Source organism: Phyllobates terribilis, unplaced genomic scaffold, assembly GCF_046119375.1.
Source record: "Phyllobates terribilis strain yellow unplaced genomic scaffold, ASM4611937v1 Scaffold_12__6_contigs__length_324123572, whole genome shotgun sequence".
Classification (NCBI taxonomy): domain Eukaryota; kingdom Metazoa; phylum Chordata; class Amphibia; order Anura; family Dendrobatidae; genus Phyllobates; species Phyllobates terribilis.
Window position 1 is genome coordinate 26,017,176 of NW_027362772.1, and position 23,705 is coordinate 26,040,880.

At 45.7% G+C, this 23,705-nt stretch overlaps 1 protein-coding gene across 7 annotated transcripts in view; it reads left to right on the forward strand.

Annotated features, from left to right (window-relative positions):
* Nucleotides 1-23,705, forward strand: part of LOC141171973 (myelin-associated glycoprotein-like) — a 193,585-nt gene that overhangs the window by 68,619 nt on the left and 101,261 nt on the right. For 2 of the 7 annotated variants that reach the window (XR_012252401.1, XM_073655716.1), the window contains exons 1-2: nucleotides 13,257-15,237; nucleotides 16,764-16,816. The gene's annotated coding sequence lies outside the window, so the exon portion shown is untranslated. Of the gene's footprint in view, nucleotides 1-13,253; nucleotides 15,238-16,763; nucleotides 16,817-23,705 lie in introns of those variants that run through there. The other 5 variants (XM_073655722.1, XM_073655721.1, XM_073655720.1 and 2 more) reach the window with 5 other exon arrangements.

The following is a 23,705-nucleotide window of genomic DNA, read 5'->3' on the forward strand; positions in this document are numbered from 1 at the left end:
CCTAACATTATGGCTATACCGATAATTAGTCCTGATCTGAAAAAACCCTTTACTGATAATGAATTGGTTCTGTGTAGATGAAAGACGGGACCAGTCTGACTCTGGATGTGGAGTTCCCCTTTAAGTGCCGATTTGCTCTTTGTGTCCTTACTTCGTAGGTCTTTGCCTCTTTGCAGCTAACAAAGCGGAATAATCCGCGATGGCCGTACACTGATCTTTTGTGTGTCACGCTTGTTTTCCATGAGTGTAGGTGTGACGTGTGCTGGGAATGCTCATCAGGAATGTGGAGAATGTGTCCAGTGTAAAGCCCCATTCTGCCGCAAACGCCGTGACACTTACATGGCGACGCTTCATAAAAAACCTTGTCCCGAGACACATTGGGGGTGGAATTTAGTCAATGACCCCAACCTGTGGGGCACACAATGGCATGAATGTGAGCCGGGAGCCGTGGAAAATTGGAAATTGTTGCATCTGATTTTCCAGAGTTAATGAGCGTTTCCCCCTACGACGGACATCTTTAATGAGCGCCACTCCGGCTCTAACTCTAACTTTCCTAGAGTCCTGATCGGCAAATCGCCAGCCTGACAACGCCCGAAAAAGTTGGATTGTGATCCTGAAAATCAATCTTCAGACAATCCCTTTAATTATATTTTCTTTAGGGGCCAGGTCCACCCTCCTCCTCCTGCCAGCTAGCTGCAGCAGGAGCCTCCCCCCTCCTCTGCCACCTCAAAACATTGCAGAAAAATGTGGACTTAGCGGCAGATCATAGTTTTAAAAAGTTTTGAAAAAGTTTGAAATAAGTTGGAATCCACCTGAAAAAAAAAAAAAATACTGCAAAAGTGTCCCATAAAAACGAACACGGTGCGCAGCGATGTCAAGACGATATTGCTGTGCACGTGTTTCGTCTTATGTCACTTATTTTAACAGCTTCAGGGTTCGGATACCCTGAAGGGGTTAAAAAAAAGTAATGGTCATTCCTTGGGTGGCTTCTGCTGGGAAGTTGCCCGCTCTCTACACTTTGAGAGTATAGAGCGAAAGACGCCGGCGGATCCTGCTTGTTGATGGTTTCTAGGTCGCAAACCGATTTCCGTGTTAGCGCGGACGAAAATTAAAACGGCAACAAGTTTTAAAGAAAAGAGGCAAAAATTGTGGACTTTATGTTCATTATATTGTACCTGTCATTTCAGGTGACTTTAGAACAAGCTGCCCCGTGTGTACGCGAGGAATGACACTTTATCTGCCTATTCTGTGACTTCTTTCCTGCATTTTTCACAAGGTTTCCACTCCAGAATTTATCTCCAATCTTCAGTTGTCTCTGAAGTAGTGGGTGAAGGCTATCTGCTCGCATGCCGACATAGCGCACACAGACATGAGGGATACCTGCTCTTTCATGTTCAGAAACAGAAGCAAAGAGAGCGTTATACATCAGTACTCAGCAGTTTAACTGTGAATCCAGCTGTTGGGTGAGATACAACACTTACTAAAAAGCAGCTGCAGCCTGATAGACATTATATAGCATTACTGAACAGAGCTGCTGTGCATACAGTGTTGGAGTGAGATAAAACACTTATTAGTAAGCAGGAGCAAACTGGTAGATATTATATAGCAGCACTGAACAGAGTAGCTGTGCATACAGCATGGGGTGAGATAAAACACGTACTAGTAAGCAACAGCCTGGTAGACATTATATAGTCGTACTGAACAGAGAAGCTGTGAGTACAGCATTCTGGTGAAATAAAACGCTTACTAGTAAGCAACAACAGCCTGGTAGACATTACAAACTAGTACTGAACAGAGTAGCTGTGAGTAGCATTGGGGTGAAATAAAACACTTACTAGTAAGCGGCAGCAGTAACAGCATAGTAGACACTTAGTAGAGAGCAGCAGCGACAACCTGATAGACCTTATATAGTAAAACTGAACAGAGTAGCTGTGCATAGAGTACTGGGGTGAGATAAAACACTTATTAGTAAGCAGCAGACTGGAAGACATTACATAGCAGTATTGAACAGAGTAGCTATGAGTACAGCATTGGGTTGAAATAAAACACTTACTAGTAAGCAGCAGCAGAAGCCTAGGAGACATTATATAGCAGTATTGAATAAAGTATCTGTGTATACAGCATTGGGATGTGATAAAACACTTACTAGTGAGTAATAGGAGCCTGGTAGACATTATATAGTAGTACTTAACAGAGTAGCTGTGCATACAGAATTTGGGTGAGATGAAACACTTACTAGTAAGCAGCAAACTGTCAGACATTATATAGCAGTACTGAATAGAGTTACTGTGCATACAGCATGGAGTGAGATAAACCACTTACTAGTAAGCAGCAGCAGACTGGTAGACATTATATAGCAGTACTGAACAGAGTGGCAGTGCATACAGCATGTAGTGAGATAAAACATTTACTAGTAAGAAGCAGCAGACTGGTAGACATTATATAGCAGTACTGAACAGAGTAGCTGTGCATACAGCATTGGGTGAAATAAAACACTTACTAGTAAACAACAGCCTGGCAGACATTATATAGCAGTACTGAATAGAGTATCTGTGCATACAGTATTGGGGTGAGATAAAAAACATACTAGTAAGCAGCAGCCTAGTACATATTATATAGCAATGCTGAACAAAGTAGCTGTGCATACAATATTGGGGTAAGATAAAACATTTCTTAGTAAACAGCTCCAGCCTGGTACACATTAAAAATCAGTACTGAACAGAGTAGCTGTGACTAGAGCTGTAGGGTGAGATACAACACTTGCTACAAAGCAGCATCATGGTGGTCATTATAGAACAGCACTGAAAAGAGTAGCTGTGAGTACAGCATTGGGGTGAGATAACACACTTAATAGTAAGTAGCAAAATGGTAGACATTATATAGAAGCACTGAGCAGAGCTGCTGTGTATAAAGCATTGAGATAAGATAAAACACTTACTAATAAGCAGCATCCTGGTAGACATTATATAGCAGTACTGAACAAAGTAGCCTTGCATACTACATGGGAGAAAGATAAAACACTTACTAGTAAGTGGCAGGAGCCTGGTAGACATTATATAGCTGTATTGAATAGAGTATCTGTGCATACAGCATTGGGGTGAGATAAAACACTTATTAGTAAGCAGGAGCAAACTGGTAGATATTATATAGCAGTACTGAACAGAGTAGCTGTCCATAAGTAAGCAACAGCCTGGTAGACATTATATGGCAGTACTGAACTGAGTATCTGTGCATACAGTATTGGGGTGAGATAAAACACATACTAGTAAGCAGCAGCCTGGTAGAGATTATATAGCAGAGCAGTGTAGCTGTGCATCCAGCTTTTTGGTAAGAAAAAAACACAAGTGTGCAGCAGAAAGGTCTGCATGTCTTTTTCTTTCACTCTTTTCGTCCAACCTATCCCCTCTACGTTGACTTCAATAGGCAGTTGTAATCTGATCCCTCAGTGAGCCGGCAGTCCATTTTGTCTTGACGAAGAAGAATTTTAGCAATATTCTAAAGCAACTGATGAGTTTGGAAGGCAGAAGGAGGAGAAGTGGCTCATGAGTGGAGAAAGAAGCAGTACCATTGATTTATTTCAGGTTCGCTGGAACGACAGCGACCATTTAAAGGAGTAACGTCTCTTTAATGTCCCAATGTTGTTTTTATCTTGTTATCTTAGTGCAGGAGGCCAAACATAGTTCAAAATAAGCAAGTGGGATGCAAAATAACTCATTAAAGGCATTTTCTCCCACGAGCCGACAGCTCCACTACATTTAAATAACACCCCAATGTCAGCCTTGGCATGGGGTGCGGGAGAACTGCTGACATGAAAAAAAGAGGTGGATAAAAAACACCGCACACATGAAAAACCCCGAAGTGTGAAGCTGGGCTGCATCTTTATGTCGAGGTTCTCAGCTAATTAACAGTTAATTAGAAGCTCTTCGCACCTTGGCCTGTCAGCAGCTCGTTGGACCGCGCCGGGGGACCTCGTCGCGAGCGGTTATATCGCCATGGTGACAGCCCGCCGTATTTTGTCTTTTTTTTTCTTGAAAAACCGGCCAACTTACTGTCCATCCAACTCGTTTCCAGCTTTGGAGAATTGTATCAACACGGCCGGCTCCGAAAACCAGAAATAATCATGAGAAAATAAACAAAATGTGACAAACATGTAAACATTCCGTAACCCACTGAGAAGTGACGTTCTGTCGTGGGGTGACACGTTCTTCCCCTTAAATACTTAGTGCTGCTGGGATACGCTCCTCCTTCCATTATGCCTTTCTCAGCTGGTGAGCTCCCTCTCTGGAAATACTTTGCACCATATACGTTGTCACATGATGGGGGTTGTAGTCACTGCCACACTAAGATTAGAAAAATCACATGCTAAAATACTCTGTGCTGCTCTATCCAATAACGTTCATTAAATTTGAGACTTTCCACTTTGTCCCCACCGATCACAGATGAACAGGACACTTTAGTGGACTGCTTGACAGCTGAAAACTCACATTAGAGCAGGCCACAAATATTCGGTGAGCACCCGAGCATGCTCACCGAAAGGGTTAACAGAAAATGCTCGCTCATCACTACTCAGTTGTGCAGTAAAATGGATGTCACCCAGCTTTCCCAGTTTCATCTGTTGTGCAGTACATGTTGTGTCACCCAGCTTTCCCAGTTTCATCTGTTGTGCAGTACATGTTGTCTCACCCAGCTTTCCCAGTTTCCTCTGTTGTGCAGTACATGTTGTCTCACCCAGCTTTCCCAGTTTCCTCAGTTGTGCAGTACATGTTGTCTCACCCAGCTTTCCCAGTTTCCTCAGTTGTGTAGTACATGTTATGTCACCCAGCTTTTCCAGATTACTCAGTTGTGTAGTGCATATTATGTCACCCAGCTTTCCCAGTTTCCTCTGTTGTGCAGTACATGTTGTCTCACCCAGCTTTCCCAGTTTCCTCAGTTGTGCAGTACATGTTGTCTCACCCAGCTTTCCCAGTTTCCTCAGTTGTGTAGTACATGTTATGTCACCCAGCTTTTCCAGATTACTCAGTTGTGTAGTGCATATTATGTCACCCAGCTTTCCCCATTTCCTCATTTGTGTAGTACATGTTGTGTCACCCATCTTTCCCAGTTTCCTCAGTTGTGCAGTACAATGGTTGTCACCCAGCTTTCCCAGTTTCCTTGGATGTGTAATACAATATTTGTCACCCAGCTTTCCCAGTTTCCTCAATTGTGCAGTCAATCTTGTGTCACCCAGCTTTCCCAGTTTCCCCAGTTGTGTAGCACATGTTATGTCACCCAGCTTTCAGAGTTTCCTCAGTTGTGTAGTACAATGGCTGTCACCCAGCTTTCCCAGTTTCCTCAGTCGTGCAGTACATTTTGTGTCACTCAGCTTTCCCAGTGTTCCCAGTTGTGCAGTACATATTGTTTCACCCTGCTTTCCCAATGTCCTCAGTTGTACAGTATATGTTGCCCAACTTTCCCAGTGTCCTCAGTTGTGCAGTACATGTTGTATGACCCAACTTTCCCAGTTTCCTCAGTTGTGCAGTACATGTTGTGTCATCCAACTTTCCAAGTGTCTTCAGTTGTGCAGTACATGTGTGACCCAGCTTTCCCAGTTTCCTCAGTTGTGCAGTACAAGTTGTATGACCCAACTTTCCCAGTGTCCTCAGATGTGCAGTACATGTTGTGTGACCCAGCTTTCCCAGTGTCCTCAGTTGTGCAGTACATGTTGTGTGACCCAGCTTTCCCAGTGTCCTCAGTTGTGCAGTACATGTGTGACCCAGCTTTCCCAGTGTCCTCAGTTGTGCAGTACATGTTGTGTCACCCAGCATTCCCAGTTTCCTCAGTTGTGCAGTACATGTTGCGTCACCCAGCTTTCTCAGTGTCCTCAGTTGTGCAGCACATGTTGTGTCACCCAGCTTTCCCAGTTTCCTCAGTTATGCAGTACATGTTGTGTCACGCAGCTTTCCCAGTGTCCTCAGTTGTGCAGTACATCTTGTGTCACCCAGCTTTCCCAGTGTCCTCAGTTGTGCAGTACATGTTGTGTCACCCAGCTTTCCCAGTTTCCTCTGTTGTGCAGTACATGTTGTGTCACCCAGCTTTCCCAGTGTCCTCAGTTGTGCAGTACATGTTGTGTCACCCAGCTTTCCCAGTGTCCTCAGTTGTGCAGTACATGTTGTGTCACCCAGCTTTCCCAGTTTCCTCTGTTGTGCAGTACATGTTGTGTCACCCAGCTTTCCCAGTGTCCTCAGTTGTGCAGTACATCTTGTGTCACCCAGCTTTCTCAGTGTCCTCAGTTGTGCAGTACATTTTGTGTCACTCAGCTTTCTCAATGTCCTCAGTTGTGCAGTACATCTTGTGTCACCCAGCTTTCCCAGTTTCCTCAGTAGTGCAGTACATGTTGTGTCACCCAGCTTTCCCAGTGTCCTCAGTTGTATAGTACATGTTGTGTCACCCAGCTTTCTCAATGTCCTCAGTTGTGCAGTACATGTTGTGTCACCCAGCTTTCTCAGTGTCCTCAGTTGTGCAGTACATCTTGTGTCACCCAGCTTTCCCAGTGTCCTCAGTTGTGTAGTACATGTTGTGTCACCCAGCTTTCTCAATGTCCTCAGTTGTGCAGTACATGTTGTGTCACCCAGCTTTCTCAATGTCCTCAGTTGTGCCAAACATCTTGTGTGACCCAGCTTTCCCAGTGTCCTCAGTTGTGCAGTACATATTGTGTGACACAGCTTTCTCAGTGTCCTCAGTTGTGCAGTACATGTTGTCACCCAGCTTTCCCAGTGTCCTCAGTTGTGCAGTACATCTTGTGTCACCCAGCCTTCACAGTGTCCTCAGTTGTGCAGTACATGTTGTGTCACCCAGCTTTCCCAGTGTCCTCAGTTGTGCAGTACATCTTGTGACACCCAGCTTTCTCAATGTCCTCAGTTGTGCAGTACATGTTGTGTCACCCAGCTTTCTCAGAGTCCTCAGTTGTGCCATACATCTTGTGTGACCCAGCTTTCCCAGTGTCCTCAGTTGTGCAGTACATGTTGTGTCACCCAGCTTTCCCAGTGTCCACAGTTGTGCAGTACATCTTGTGTCACCCAGCCTTCCCAGTGTCCTTAGTTGTGCAGTACATCTTGTGTCACCCAGCTTTCTCAGGGTCCTCAGTTGTGCAGTACATCTGGTGTCACCCAGCTTTCTCAGTGTCCTCAGTTGTGTAGTACATGTTGTGTCACCCAGCTTTCTCAATGTCCTCAGTTGTGCAGTACATGTTGTGTCACCCAGCTTTCTCAGTGTCCTCAGTTGTGCCATACATCTTGTGTGACCCAGCTTTCCCAGTGTCCTCAGTTGTGCAGTACATATTGTGTGACCAAGCTTTCTCAGTGTCCTCAGTTGTGCAGTACATGTTGTCACCCAGCTTTCCCAGTGTCCTCAGTTCTGCAGTATATCTTGTGTCACCCAGCCTTCCCAGTGTCCTCAGTTGTGCAGTACATGTTGTGTCACCCAGCTTTCCCAGTGTCCTCAGTTGTGCAGAACATCTTGTGTCACCCAGCTTTCCCAGTGTCCTCAGTTGTGTAGTACATGTTGTGTCACCTAGCTTTCTCAATGTTCTCATTTGTGCAGTACATCTTGTGTCACCCAGCTTTCTCAGTGTACTCAGTTGTGCAGTACATCTTGTGTGACCCAGCTTTCCCAGTGTCCTCAGTTGTGCAGTACATGTTGTGTGACTCAGCTTTCCCAGTGTCCTCAGTTGTGCAGTACATCTTGTGTGACCCAGCTTTCCCAGTGTCCTCAGTTGTGCAGTACATGTTGTGTCACCCAGCTTTCCCAGTGTCCTCAGTTGTGCAGTACATCTTGTGTCACCCAGCCTTCCCAGTGTCCTCAGTTGTGCAGTACATGTTGCGTCACCCAGTTTTCCCAGTGTCCTCAGTTGTGCAGTACATCTTGTGTCACCCAGCCTTCCCAGTGTCCTCAGTTGTGCAGTACATGTTGTCATCCAGCTTTCCCAGTGTCCTCAGTTGTGTAGTACATTTTGTGTCACCCAGCTTTCCCAGTGTCCTCAGTTGTGTAGTACATTTTGTGTCACCCAGCTTTCCCAGTGTCCTCAGTTGTGCAGTACATGTTGTGTCACCCAGCTTTCTCAGTGTCCTCAGTTGTGCAGTACATGTTGTGTCACCCAGCTTTCCCAGTGTCCCCAGTTGTGCAGTACATGTTGTGTCACCCAGCTTTCCCAGTGTCCTCAGTTGTGCAGTACATGTTGTGTCACCCAGCTTTCTCAGTGTCCTCAGTTGTGCAGTACATATTATGTCACCCAGCTTTCCCAGTGTCCTCAGTTGTGCAGTACATCTTGTGTCACCCAGCTTTCCCAGTATCCTCAGTTGTGCAGTACATGTTGTGTCACCCAGCTTTCTCAGTGTCCTCATTTGTGCAGTACATCTTGTGTCACCCAGCTTCCTCAGTGTCCTCAGTTGTGCAGTACATGTTGTGTCACCCAGCTTTCTCAGTGTCCTCAGTTGTGTAGTACATGTTGTGTCACCCAGCTTTCCCAGTGTCCTCAGTTGTGCAGTACATCTTTAGTCACCCAGCTTTCCCAGTGTCCTCGGTTGTGCAGTACATGTTGTGTCACCCAGCCTTCCCAATGTCCTCAGTTGTGCAGTACATGTTGTGTCACCCAGTTTTCCCAGTGTCCTCAGTTGTGCAGTACATCTTGTGTCACCCAGCTTTCCCAGTGTGCTCAGTTGTGCAGTACATGTTGTGTCACCCAGCTTTCCCAGTGTCCTCAGTTGTGCAGTACATCTTGTGTCACCCAGCTTTCCCATTGTCCTCAGTTGTGCAGTACATGTTGTGTCACCCAGCTTTCTCAGTTTCCTCAGTTGTGCAGTACATGTTGTGTCACCCAGCTTTCCCAGTGTCCTCAGTTGTGCAGTACATCTTGTGTCACCCAGCTTTCCCAGTGTCCTCAGTTGTGCAGTACATCTTGTGTCACCCAGCTTTCCCAGTGTCCTCAGTTGTGCAGTACATCTTGTGTCACCCAGCTTTCCCAGTTTCCTCAGTTGTGCAGTACATGTTGTGCCACCCTGCTTTCCCAGTGTCCTCAGTTGTGCAGTACATGTTGTGTCACCCAGCTTTCCCAGTGTCCTCAGTTGTGCAGTACATGTGTGACCCAGCTTTCCCAGTGTCCTCAGTTGTGCAGTACATCTTGTGTCACCCAGCTTTCCCAGTTTGCTCAGTTGTGCAGTACATGTTATGTCACCCAGCTTTCCCAGTGTCCTCAGTTGTTCAGTACATGTTGTGTCACCCAGCTTTCCCAGTTTCCTCAGTTGTGCAGTACATGTTGTGTTACCCAGCTTTCCCAGTTTCCTCAGTTGTGCAGTACATGTTGTGTCACCCAGCTTTCCCAGTGTCCTCAGTTGTGCAGTACATGTTGTGTCACCCAGCTTTCCCAGTGTCCTCAGTTGTGCAGTACATCTTGTGTCACCCAGCCTTCCCAGTGTCCACAGTTGTGCAGTACATGTTGTGTCACCCAGCTTTCCCAGTGTCCTCAGTTGTGCAGTACATCTTGTGTCAACCAGCCTTCCCAGTGTCCTCAGTTGTGCAGTACATGTTGTCACCCAGCTTTCCCAGTGTCCTCAGTTGTGCAGTACATGTTGTGTCACCCAGCTTTCTCAGTGTCCTCAGTTGTGCAGTACATGTTGTGTCACCCAGCTTTCTCAGTGTCCTCAGTTGTGCAGTACATGGTGTCACCCAGCTTTCCCAGTGTCCTCAGTTGTGCAGTCCATCTTGTGTCACCCAGCTTTCCCAGTGTCCTCAGTTGTGCAGTACATCTTGTGTCACTCAGCTTTCCCAGAGTCCTCAGTTGTGTAGTACATGTTGTGTCACCCAGCTTTCTCAGTGTCCTCAGTTGTGCAGTACATGTTGTGTCACCCAGCTTTCTCAGTGTCCTCAGTTGTGCAGTACATGTTGTGTCACCCAGCTTTCTCAGTGTCCTCATTTGTGCAGTACATCTTGTGTCACCCAGCTTTCTCAGTGTCCTCAGTTGTGCAGTACATGTTGTGTCACCCAGCTTTCTCAGTGTCCTCAGTTGTGCAGTACACGTTGTGTCACCCAGCTTTCCCAGTGTCCTCAGTTGTGCAGTACATGTGTGACCCAGCTTTCCCAGTTTCCTCAGTTGTGCAGTACATGTTGTGTCACCCAGCTTTCCCAGTATCTTCAGTTGTGCAGTACATGTTGTGTCACCCAGCTTTCCCAGTGTCCTCAGTTGTGCAGTACATGTTGTTTCACCCAGCTTTCCCAGTTTCCTTAGTTGTGCAGTACATGTTGTGTCACCCAGCTTTCCCAGTGTCCTCAGTTGTGCAGTACATGTTGTGTCACCCAGCTTTCCCAGTGTCCTCAGTTGTGCAGTACATGTTGTGTCACCCAGCTTTCCCAGTGTCCTCAGTTGTGCAGTACATGTTGTGTCACCCAGCTTTCCCAGTGTCCTCAGTTGTGCAGTACATCTTGTGTCACCCAGCTTTCCCAGTGTCCTCAGTTGTGCAGTACATCTTGTGTCACCCAGCTTTCCCAGTGTCCTCAGTTGTGCAGTACATGTTGTGTCACCCAGCTTTCTCAGTGTCCTCAGTTGTGCAGTACATCTTGTGTCACCCAGCTTTCCCAGTTTCCTCAGTTGTGCAGTACATCTTGTGTAACCCAGCTTTCCCGTGTCCTCAGTTGTGCAGTGCATCTTGTGTCACCCAGCTTTCTCAGTTTCCTCAGTTGTGTAGTACATGTTGTGTCACTCAGCTTTCCCAGTTTCCTTAGTTGTGCAGTACATGTTGGGTCACCCAGCTTTCTCAGTGTCCTCAGTTGTGCAGTACATCTTGTGTCACCCAGCTTTCCCAGTTTCCTTAGTTGTGCAGTACATGTTGTGACACCCAGCTTCCCCAGTTGTGCAGTACATGTGTGACCCAGCTTTCCCAGTGTCCTCAGTTGTGCAGTACATGTTGTGTCACCCAGCTTTCCCAGTGTCCTCAGTTGTGCAGTACATGTTGTGTCACCCAGCTTTCCCAGTTTCCTCAGTTGTGCAGTACATGTTGTCACCCAGCTTTCCCAGTTTCCTCAGTTGTGCAGTACATGTTGTGTCACCCAGCTTTCCCAGTGTCCTCAGTTGTGCAGTACATGTTGTGTCACCCAGCTTTCCCAGTGTCCTCAGTTGTGCAGTACATGTTGTGTCACCCAGCTTTCCCAGTGTCCTCAGTTGTACAGTACATCTTGTGTCACCCAGCTTTCCCAGTGTCCTCAGTTGTGCAGTACATCTTGTGTCACCCAGCTTTCCCAGTGTCCTCAGTTGTGCAGTACATGTTGTGTCACCCAGCTTTCCCAGTTTCCTTAGTTGTGCAGTACATGTTGTGTCACCCAGCTTTCCCAGTGTCCTCAGTTGTGCAGTACATGTTGTGTCACCCAGCTTTCCCAGTGTCCTCAGTTGTGCAGTACATGTTGTGTCACCCAGCTTTCCCAGTGTCCTCAGTTGTGCAGTACATCTTGTGTCACCCAGCTTTCCCAGTGTCCTCAGTTGTGCAGTACATCTTGTGTCACCCAGCTTTCCCAGTGTCCTCAGTTGTGCAGTACATGTTGTGTCACCCAGCTTTCTCAGTGTCCTCAGTTGTGCAGTACATCTTGTGTCACCCAGCTTTCCCAGTTTCCTCAGTTGTGCAGTACATCTTGTGTCACCCAGCTTTCCCGTGTCCTCAGTTGTGCAGTGTATCTTGTGTCACCCAGCTTTCTCAGTTTCCTCAGTTGTGTAGTACATGTTGTGTCACTCAGCTTTCCCAGTTTCCTTAGTTGTGCAGTACATGTTGGGTCACCCAGCTTTCTCAGTGCCCTCAGTTGTGCAGTACATCTTGTGTCACCCAGCTTTCCCAGTTTCCTTAGTTGTGCAGTACATGTTGTGTCACCCAGCTTCCCCAGTTGTGCAGTACATGTGTGACCCAGCTTTCCCAGTGTCCTCAGTTGTGCAGTACATGTTGTGTCACCCAGCTTTCCCAGTTTCCTCAGTTGTGCAGTACATGTTGTGTCACCCAGCTTTCCCTGTGTCCTCAGTTGTGCAGTACATGTTGTGTCACCCAGCTTTCCCAGTTTCCTCAGTTGTGCAGTACATGTTGTCACCCAGCTTTCCCAGTTTCCTCAGTTGTGCAGTACATGTTGTGTCACCCAGCTTTCCCAGTGTCCTCAGTTGTGCAGTACATGTTGTGTCACCCAGCTTTCCCAGTGTCCTCAGTTGTGCAGTACATGTTGTGTCACCCAGCTTTCCCAGTGTCCTCAGTTGTACAGTACATCTTGTGTCACCCAGCTTTCCCAGTGTCCTCAGTTGTGCAGTACATCTTGTGTCACCCAGCTTTCCCAGTGTCCTCAGTTGTGCAGTACGTCTTGTGTCACCCAGCTTTCCCAGTGTCCTCAGTTGTGCAGTACATCTTGTGTCACCCAGCTTTCTCAGTGTCCTCAGTTGTGCAGTACATGTTGTGTCACCCAGCTTTCTCAGTGTCCTCAGTTGTGCAGTACATCTTGTGTCACCCAGCTTTCTCAGTGTCCTCAGTTGTGCAGTACATGTTGTGTCACCCAGCTTTCCCAGTTTCCTCTGTTGTGCAGTACATGTTGTGTCACCCAGCTTTCCCAGTTTCCTCTGTTGTGCAGTACATGTTGTGTCACCCAGCTTTCTCAGTGTCCTCAATTGTGCAGTACATCTTGTGTCACCCAGCTTTCCCAGTGTCCTCAGTTGTGCAGTACATGGTGTCACCCAGCTTTCCCAGTGTCCTCAGTTGTGCAGTACATCTTGTGTCACCCAGCTTTCTCAGTGTCCTCAGTTGTGCAGTACATCTTGTGTCACCCAGCTTTCCCAGTTTCCTCTGTTGTGCAGTACATGTTGTGTCACCCAGCTTTCCCAGTGTCCTCAGTTGTGCAGTACATGTTGTGTCACCCAGCTTTCTCAGTGTCCTCAGTTGTGCAGTACATGTTGTGTCACCCAGCTTTCCCAGTTTCCTCTGTTGTGCAGTACATGTTGTGTCACCCAGCTTTCCCAGTGTCCTCAGTTGTACAGTACATGTTGTCACGGCTTTTTACTAGAATCCTACATCCCATAATTGTGGCTTTGGTATCAGGCAGGATGTGACTTTCCTGTGTTGTAGCCACGTTGATCTGCAGGAGGATCCTCTTGTTACTACGTATCTGCTTGTATCAATGTGTTAATCCGGTCATCGCTCTGTGCCCGTCCTATAGAATGTGAGTGATGCTGATGTCGCTGACTGCCAGGACCTGCACAGATTGTCCTCCCACCTACACACCTACACAGAGGCAGACTGACACCAGCCCAGCACTTACTAACATGTAACGTGCCATCTTCATAGGCTCACAGGGAGGGAGGTCTACGCTGCCGCTCACAGGAATTTATGTGTGGGTTCAAGATTTGAGGAAAATGTAGAGAAAGTGCATTTCACAACTCCTACTAGAAGATTGTGCCTGGCTCATCATCGCCATCCTCGAGAGGACTGTGCCAGGCTCAAAGTCACCAGCTCAGAGAAGACTGTGCCAGTGTATCATCACCATTCTAGAAAGGTCAGTGCCCGGCTCATCATCAATGTCCTAGAAAGGTCTGTGCCTGGTGTATCATCACCATTCTAGAAAGGTCTGTGCCCGGCTCATCATCAATGTCCTAGAAAGGTCTGTGCCCGGCTCATCAATATCCTAGAAAGGTCTGTGCCCGGCTCATCATCACCATTCTAGAGAGGACTGTGCCCGACTCATCATCACCATTCTAGAGAGGACTGTGCCCGGCTCATCATCACCACTCTAGAGAGGACTGTGCCCGGCTCATCAGCTTCCTAAAAAAGAACTGTGTCCGGATCATAGTCAATCCCAGTGAAGACTGTGCCCCGATTATCTTCACCAGCCTAGAGAAGATTGTGCCCAGATCACTGTCACCATCCCAGAGAAGACTGTGCCCAGATCACTGTCACCATCCCAGAGAAGACTGTGCCCGGAACACTGTCACCATCCCAGAGAAAACTGTGCCCAGATCACTGTCACCATCCCAGAGAAGACTGTGCCCGGATCACTGTCACCATCCCAGTAAAGACTGTGCCCGGATCACTGTCACCATCCCAGTAAAGACTGTGCCCGGATCACTGTCACCGTCCCAGTAAAGACTGTGCCCGGATCACAGTCATCATCACAGAGAAGACTTTGCCCAGATCACTGTCACCATCCTAGAGAAGATTGTGCCCGGAACACTGTCACCATCCCAGAGAAGACTGTGCCCGGATCACTGTCACCATCCCAGAGAAGACTTTACCTAGATCCCTGTCACTATCTCAGAGAAGACTGTGCCCAGATCACTATCTCCACCCCAGAGAAAACTGTGCCCAGATCACTGTCACTATCCTAGAGAACATTGTGCCCAGATCACTGTCACCATCGGAGAGAAGACTGTGCCCGGATCACTGTCACCATCCTAGAGAAGATTGTGCCCAGGTCACTATCTCCACCCCAGAGAAGACTGTGTCCGGAACACTGTCCCCATCCCACAGAAGACTGTGCCCGGATCACTGTCCCCATCCTAGAGAAGATTGTGCCCAGATCACTGTCACCATCGGAGAGAAGACTGTGCCTGGATCACTGTCACCATCCTAGAGAAGATTGTGCCCAGGTCACGATCTCCACCCCAGAGAAGACTGTGCCCGGATCACTGTCCCCATCCCACAGAAGACTGTGCCCATATCACTGTCACCATCCTAGAGAAGACTGTGCCTGGATCAGTGTCCCCATCCCAGAGAAGACTGTGCCCGGATCACTATCTCCACCCCAGAGAAGACTGTGTCCAGATCACTATCACGATCCCAGAAAAGACTGTGCCTAGCTCATCATCCCCAATCCAGTGAAGCCTGTGCCCAGATCCTTGTTACCATCCCATAGTGGACTGTACCAGGGTAACTGGCATTTCTCAGGATCAGACAATTCTCAGGTCACACACAACATTCTGGACAGCGCCCAGCTCGGTGGAGTTATTCCTGACCGGACCGTGCCCAGCTAATTGGCGTTGTACTAGAAACGACTGTGCGGCTGACCGGCATTAATACAGGAAACATTGTGCCCCGCTCCCTACCATCCTACGGAGAAAGACCGTGCTGAATTCATATGCATTATTCAGGACAATAACATACCCGACTCAGGGGCATCATTATTCTGGAGGGATTTTACAAACTGTGCCAGGGCAGCAGAGGTTGGGACGTGGTACCAGAGGGACACTTGATCTAGGTGAGTGACTTATTGCTGTATGTGACTTTATATGCTGGTGCTTCATATCAGAAAAGTCTCACTTTTTAGTTATTTTTTGGGAAAAACATATAAATAAGTAATTGTAGATAATCTACATTACTGTAATAATCAGATTATTATATTGTCTGTAACAAACTAATATATATATTGATATGGACCATACCATAGAATGATAGCGCGGAGGGGGGTCCAGCCCAGGATACTCTATAAACCTTCTCTTTTGGGGGGTGTGGACTTATGCTGCGCTCCCCCTTTCTATATGCCATACATGCAACAGAAAAGTGACCATGTCTTACCAGTGGGCAGTAATGGAGTGGAGTGGGCTGTGCAGCACCAGGGGGAAAAGTGCGCAGCGGAATCAACCTACTGTTGAATTTTCCAACAAAGTAGCAATTATCTCAGAACAGTAAATAGAAGTGGTTTGTCACACAAGCCCGATCCGTGGGGGTCTAGTTAGAGGGTCACCCCCCCAATATTGGCCTTCTGGTTCCTCGCCAATGAAAATATCCATGGGATTGTCCAAGATTAGAAAGGCATGGCTTCTATTTTACAGAAACTGCACCACGCCCGTCAGTGGGTTGCGTCTGGCATTGCGGCTCAATTCCACTGAACTGAATGAAAGTGAGCTGCAATACCAGACACAACCTGTGGATCAGAGTGGCGCTATTTTTAGAAAAAAAGTAGCAATATTTCTTTAATTCTTGAAATGAATGGAAACGAGCTGCAATACCAGTCACAACCTGTGGACCAGAGTGGCGCTATTTTTAGAAAAAAGTAGCACTATTTCTTTAATTCTCGAACTTAATTGAATCAAGCTGCAATACCAGATGCAACCTGTGGTTCAGAGTGGCACTATTTTTAGAAAAAAAAGTAGCAATATTACTATAGTTCTCAAACTGAATGGAAACGAGCTGCAATACCAGACACAACCTGAGGACCAGAGTGGCACTATTTTTAGAAAAAAAAGTAGCAATATTTATATAAATCTCGACAACTTCCTTTAAGATTAGTGTTATAGGGCAACTTGCATGTGAATTGTGCAATATTTTTTTTTTTTTACTTATATTATATATATAATATATTTTTTAAATTATATTATTATATATAAAATACTATATATTTTTTATTTATATTATATTATTAATATATATATATAATATTCTACATTTTTTATTTATATTATATTATTATTATATATACAATATTCTATATTTTTTATATATATATTATATTTTTATTATATATACAATATTCTATATTTTGTTATTTATATTATTATATATATAATACTATAGATTTGTTATTTATATTATATTATTAATATATATATAATATTCTATATTTTTATTTATATTATATTATTATATAGATATAATATTCTATATTTTTATTTATATTATATTATTATTATACAATATTATATATCTTTTATTTATATTATTTTATTATATATATAATACTATATATATTTTTATTTACATTATTTTTTTAAATTTTTTTTTTAGATTAGACGTATCACATTTTATGCCGGGTATCTGGACAGACTTGCACGGAGCAGGTAAGAGCGCGGTCGCTTTATTTTCCGTTGTGCCGTCTCCACATGGTCACCTGTCGTGGGATACAATGACTCCGGAAGAGACCTTCTGCTCGCCTTTGACAACCTTTCCTGTAAATTAAATTCATTTTGTTACTTTCGCCTTTGATGATTTACAACCGAGTCCTAAATCCAGAATCCTGATCAAATAAATCCCCCCGTCTCTGCTCATCTGCGCCAGACATGATTCTATCAATTCTTCCCTACTGGCTTTATTATTTTTGGGATATAATGTGACAACTTTTATATCTCACCCAATGGCAGCCTGTCCAGGTCCCTTCTCACCTGGGCCACAAATGGTGTATGAGCATATAACATGTTATGTAAGAGCGGTAAAAAGTATATGGCCTAATGTAAATATGTAATAACAAAGGATAAAAAAACCTTAAATAACACAGATAATAAACTATACAGTATAATGGCCCCACATAGTGCTCCATATAGTATAATGGGCCCCATATATTGCTTCATACAGTATAATGGCCCCACATAGTCCTCCATACAGTATAATGGCCCCACATAGTCCTCCATACAGTATAATGGCCCCACATAGTCCTCCATACAGTATAATGGCCCAACATACTGCTCCATACAGTATAATGGCCCCACATAGTCCTCCATACAGTATAATGGCCCCACATAGTCCTCCATACAGTATAATGGGCCCCACATAGTCCCCCATACAGTGTAATGGCCCCACATAGTCCTCCATACAGTATAATGGCCCAACATACTGCTCCATACAGTATAATAGCCCCACATAGTCCTCCATACAGTATAATGGCCCAACATAGTGCTCCAAACAGTATAATGGCCCCACATAGTGCTCCATACTGTATAATGGGCCCACATAGTGCTCCATACAGTATAATGACCCCACATAGTCCTCCATACAGTGTAATGGCCCCACATAGTCCGCCATACAGTATAATGGGCCCCACATAGTCCTCCATACAGTATAATGACCCAACATAGTGCTCCATACAGTATAATGGCCCCACATAGTGCTCCATACAGTATAATGGGCCCACATAGTGCTCCATTCAGTATAATGGCCCCCACATAGCCCTCCATACAGAATAATGGCCCCCACTTAGTCCTCCATACAGTATAATGGACCCACATAGTCCTCCATACAGTATAATGACCCCACATAGTCCTCCATACAGTATAATGGCCCCCACATAGTGCTCCATACAGTATAATGGCCCCACATAGTGCTCCATGCAGTATAATGGGCCCCACATAGCCGTCCATACAGTATAATGAGCCCCACATAGTCCTCCATACAGTATAATGGGCCCCATATAGTCCTCCATACAGCATAATGGCCCCACATAGTCCTCCATACAGTATAATGGCCCCACATAGTGCTCCATACAGTATAATGGCCCCACATAGTCCTCCATACAGTATAATGGCCTCATATAGTCCTTCATACAGAATAATGGGCCACACATAGTCCTCTATACAGTAAAATGGCCTCACATAGTCCTCCATACAGTATAATGGCCCCACATAGTCCTCCGTACAGTATAATGGCCCCACATAGTCCTCCATACAGTATAATGGGCCCCACATAGTCCTCCATACAGCATAATGGCCCCACATAGTCCTCCATACAGTATAATGGCCCCACATAGTGCTCCATACAGTATAATGGCCCCACATAGTCCTCCATACAGTATAATGGCCTCATATAGTCCTTCATACAGAATAATGGGCCACACATAGTCCTCTATACAGTATAATGGCCCCACATAGTGCTCCATACAGTATAATGGCCCCACATAGTCCTCCATACAGTATAATGGGCCCCATATAGTGCTCCATACAGTATAATGGCCCCACATAGTCTCCATACAGTATAATGAGCCCCTTATAGTGCTCCATACAGTATAATGGACCACAAATAGTCCTCCATACACTATAATGGCTCCACATAGTGCTCCATACAGCATAATGGCCTCACACAGTCCTCCATACAGTATAATGGCCTCACATAGTTCTCCATACAGAATAATGGCTCCACATAGTCCTTCATACAGTATAATGGGCCCCATATAGTCCTCCATACAGTATAATTGGCCCCACATAGTGCTCCATACAGTATAATGGCCTCACATAGTCCTCCATACAGTATAATGGCTTCACATAGTCCTCCATACAGTATAATGGCCCCACATAGTCCCCCATACAGTATAATGGGCCCCACATAGTGCTTCATACAGTATAATGGGCACCACATAATCCTCCATACAGTATAATGAGCCTCACATAGTCCTCCATACAGTATAATGGGCACCACATAGTCCTCCGTACAGTATAATGGCCCCACATAGTCCTCCATACAATATAATGGGCCCCACATAGTCCTCCATACAATATAATGGCACCACATAGTCCTCCATACAGTATAATGGGCCCCACATAGTCCTCCATATAGTAAATGGGCCCCACATAGTCCTCCTTACAGTACAATGTCCCCACATAGTCCTCCATACAGTATAATGGCCCCACAGAGTCCTCCATACAGTATAATGGCCCCACATAGTCCTCCATACAGTATAATGGGCCCCACATAGTGCTCCATAGAGTATAATGGGCCCCACATAGTGCTCCGTACAGTATAATAGGCCCCACATAGTCCTCCATACAGTAAAATGGCCCCTACATAGTCCTCCATAAAGTATAATGGCCCCACATAGTCCTCCATACAGTATAATGGCCCCACATAGTCCTCCATACAGTATAATGGGCCCCATATAGTGTTCCATACAGTATAATGGGCCCCACATAGCCCTCTGTACATTATAATGGGCCCCACATAGTCCTCCATACAGTATAATGGCACCACATAGTCCTCCATACAATATAATGGGCCCCACATAGTCCTCTGTACATTATAATGGGCCCCACATAGTCCTCCATACAATATAATGGGCCCCACACAGTCCTCCATATAGTATAATGGGCCCCACATAGTGCTCCATACAGTATAATGGGCCCCACATAGTCCTCCATACAGTATAACGGACCCCACATAGTCCTCCATACAGTATAATTGGCCCCACATAGTCCTCCATACAGTATAATGGCCCCACTTAGGCCTCCATACAATATAATGGCCCCACATAGTCCTCCATACAGTATAATGGCCACACATTGTCCTCCATACAGTATAATGGGCACCACATAGTGCTCCATATGGTATAATGGGCCCCACATAGTGCTCCATACAGTATAATGGGCCACACATAGTCCTCCATGCAGTATAATGGGCACCACATAGTCCTCCATACAGTATAATGGGCCCCACATAGTGCTCCATACAGTATAATGGGCCCCACATAGTCCTCCATACAGAATAATGGCCTCATATAGTCCTCCACACAGTATAATGGCCTCACATAGTCCTCCATACAGTATAATGGGCCCCACATAGTCCACCATACAATATAATGCACTCCCTATAGTCCTCCATTCAGTATATTGGGCTCCACATAGACTTCCATACAGTATAATGGGCCCCACATAGTCCTCCATACAGTATAATGGCCCTACATAGTCCTCCATACAGTATAATGGGCCCGCATAGTCCTCCATACAGTAAAATGGGCCCCACATAGTCCTCCATGCAGTATAATGGCCCCACATAGTCCTCCATACAGTATAATGGCCCCACATGGTTCTCCATACAGTATAATGAGCCCCACATAGTCCTCCATACAGTATAATGGCCTCACATGGTTCTCCATACAGTATAATGGCCCCACATAGTCCTCCATACAGTATAATGGCCCCACATAGTCTTCCATACAGTATAATGGGCCCCACATAATGCTCCATACAGTATAATGGGCCCCACATAGCCCTCTGTACATTACTATGGGCCCCACATAGTCCCCTATACAGTATAATGGCCCCACATAGTGCTCCATACAGTATAATGGCCCCACATAGTCCTCCATACAGTATAATGGGCCCCATATAGTGCTCCATACAGTATAATGGCCCCACATAGTCTCCATACAGTATAATGAGCCCCATATAGTGCTCCATACAGTATAATGGACCCCAAATAGTCCTCCATACACTATAATGGCTCCACATAGTGCTCCATACAGCATAATGGCCTCACACAGTCCTCCATACAGTATAATGGCCTCACATATTTCTCCATACAGAATAATGGCTCCACATAGTCCTTCATACAGTATAATGGGCCCCATATAGTCCTCCATACAGTATAATTGGCCCCACATAGTGCTCCATACAGTATAATGGCCTCACATAGTCCTCCATACAGTATAATGGCTTCACATAGTCCTCCATACAGTATAATGGCCCCACATAGTCCCCCATACAGTATAATGGACCCCACATAGTGCTTCATACAGTATAATGGGCACCACATAATCCTCCATACAGTATAATGAGCCTCACATAGTCCTCCATACAGTATAATGGGCACCACATAGTCCTCCGTACAGTATAATGGCCCCACATAGTCCTCCATACAATATAATGGGCCCCACATAGTCCTCCATACAATATAATGGCACCACATAGTCCTCCATACAGTATAATGGGCCCCACATAGTCCTCCATATAGTAAATGGGCCCCACATAGTCCTCCTTACAGTATAATGTCCCCACATAGTCCTCCATACAGTATAATGGCCCCACAGAGTCCTCCATACAGTATAATGGCCCCACATAATGCTCCATACAGTATAATGGGCCCCGCATAGTGCTCCGTACAGTATAATGGGCCCCATATAGTCCTCCATACAGTAAAATGGCCCCTACATAGTCCTCCATAAAGTATAATGGCCCCACATAGTCCTCCATACAGTATAATGGCCCCACATAGTCCTCCATACAGTATAATGGGCCCCACATAGTGTTCCATACAGTATAATGGGCCCCACATAGCCCTCTGTACATTATAATGGGCCCCACATAGTCCTCCATACAGTATAATGGCACCACATAGTCCTCCATACAATATAATGGGCCCCACATAGTCCTCTGTACATTATAATGGGCCCCACATAGTCCTCCATACAATATAATGGACCCCACACAGTCCTCCATACAGTATAATGGGCCCCACATAGTGCTCCATACAGTATAATGGGCCCCACATAGTCCTCCATACAGTATAACGGACCCCACATAGTCCTCCATACAGTATAATGGGCCCCACATAGTCCTCCATACAGTATAATGGCCCCACTTAGGCCTCCATACAATATAATGGCCCCACATAGTCCTCCATACAGTATAATGGCCACACATTGTCCTCCATACAGTATAATGGGCACCACATAGTGCTCCATATGGTATAATGGGCCCCACATAGTGCTCCATACAGTATAATGGGCCACACATAGTCCTCCATGCAGTATAATGGGCACCACATAGTCCTCCATACAGTATAATGGGCCCCACATAGTGATCCATACAGTATAATGGGCCCCACATAGTCCTCCATACAGAATAATGGCCTCACATAGTCCTCCACACAGTATAATGGCCTCACATAATCCTCCATACAGTATAATGGGCCCCACATAGTCCACCATACAATATAATGCACTCCCTATAGTCCTCCATTCAGTATATTGGGCTCCACATAGTCTTCCATACAGTATAATGGGCCCCACATAGTCCTACATACAGTATAATGGCCCTACATAGTCCTCCATGCAGTATAATGGCCCCACATAGTCCTCCATACAGTATAATGGCCCCACATGGTTCTCCATACAGTATAATGAGCCCCACATAGTCCTCCATACAGTATAATGGCCTCACATGGTTCTCCATACAGTATAATGGCCCCACATAGTCCTCCATACAGTATAATGGCCCCACATAGTCTTCCATACAGTATAATGGGCCCCACATAGTAATCCATACAGTATAATGGGCCCCACATAGCCCTCTGTACATTACTATGGGCCCCACATAGTCCCCTATACAGTATAATGGCCCCACATAGTGCTCCATACAGTATAATGGCCCCACATAGTCCTCTATACAGTATAATGTGCCCCATATAGTGCTCCATACAGTATAATGGCCCCACATAGTCTCCATACAGTATAATGAGCCCCATATAGTGCTCCATACAGTATAATGGACCCCAAATAGTCCTCCATACACTATAATGGCTCCACATAGTGCTCCATACAGCATAATGGCCTCACACAGTCCTCCATACAATATAATGGCCTCACATAGTTCTCCATACAGAATAATGGCTCCACATAGTCCTTCATACAGTATAATGGGCCCCATATAGTCCTCCATACAGTATAATTGGCCCCACATAGTGCTCCATACAGTATAATGGCCTCACATAGTCCTCCATACAGTATAATGGCTTCACATAGTCCTCCATACAGTATAATGGCCCCACATAGTCCCCCATACAGTATAATGGGCCCCACATAGTGCTTCATACAGTATAATGGGCACCACATAATCCTCCATACAGTATAATGAGCCTCACATAGTCCTCCATACAGTATAATGGGCACCACATAGTCCTCCGTACAGTATAATGGCCCCACATAGTCCTCCATACAATATAATGGGCCCCACATAGTCCTCCATACAATATAATGGCACCACATAGTCCTCCATACAGTATAATGGGCCCCACATAGTCCTCCATATAGTAAATGGGCCCCACATAGTCCTCCTTACAGTATAATGTCCCCACATAGTCCTCCATACAGTATAATGGCCCCACAGAGTCCTCCATACAGTATAATGGCCCCACATAGTCCTCCATACAGTATAATGGGCCCCACATAGTGCTCCATAGAGTATAATGGGC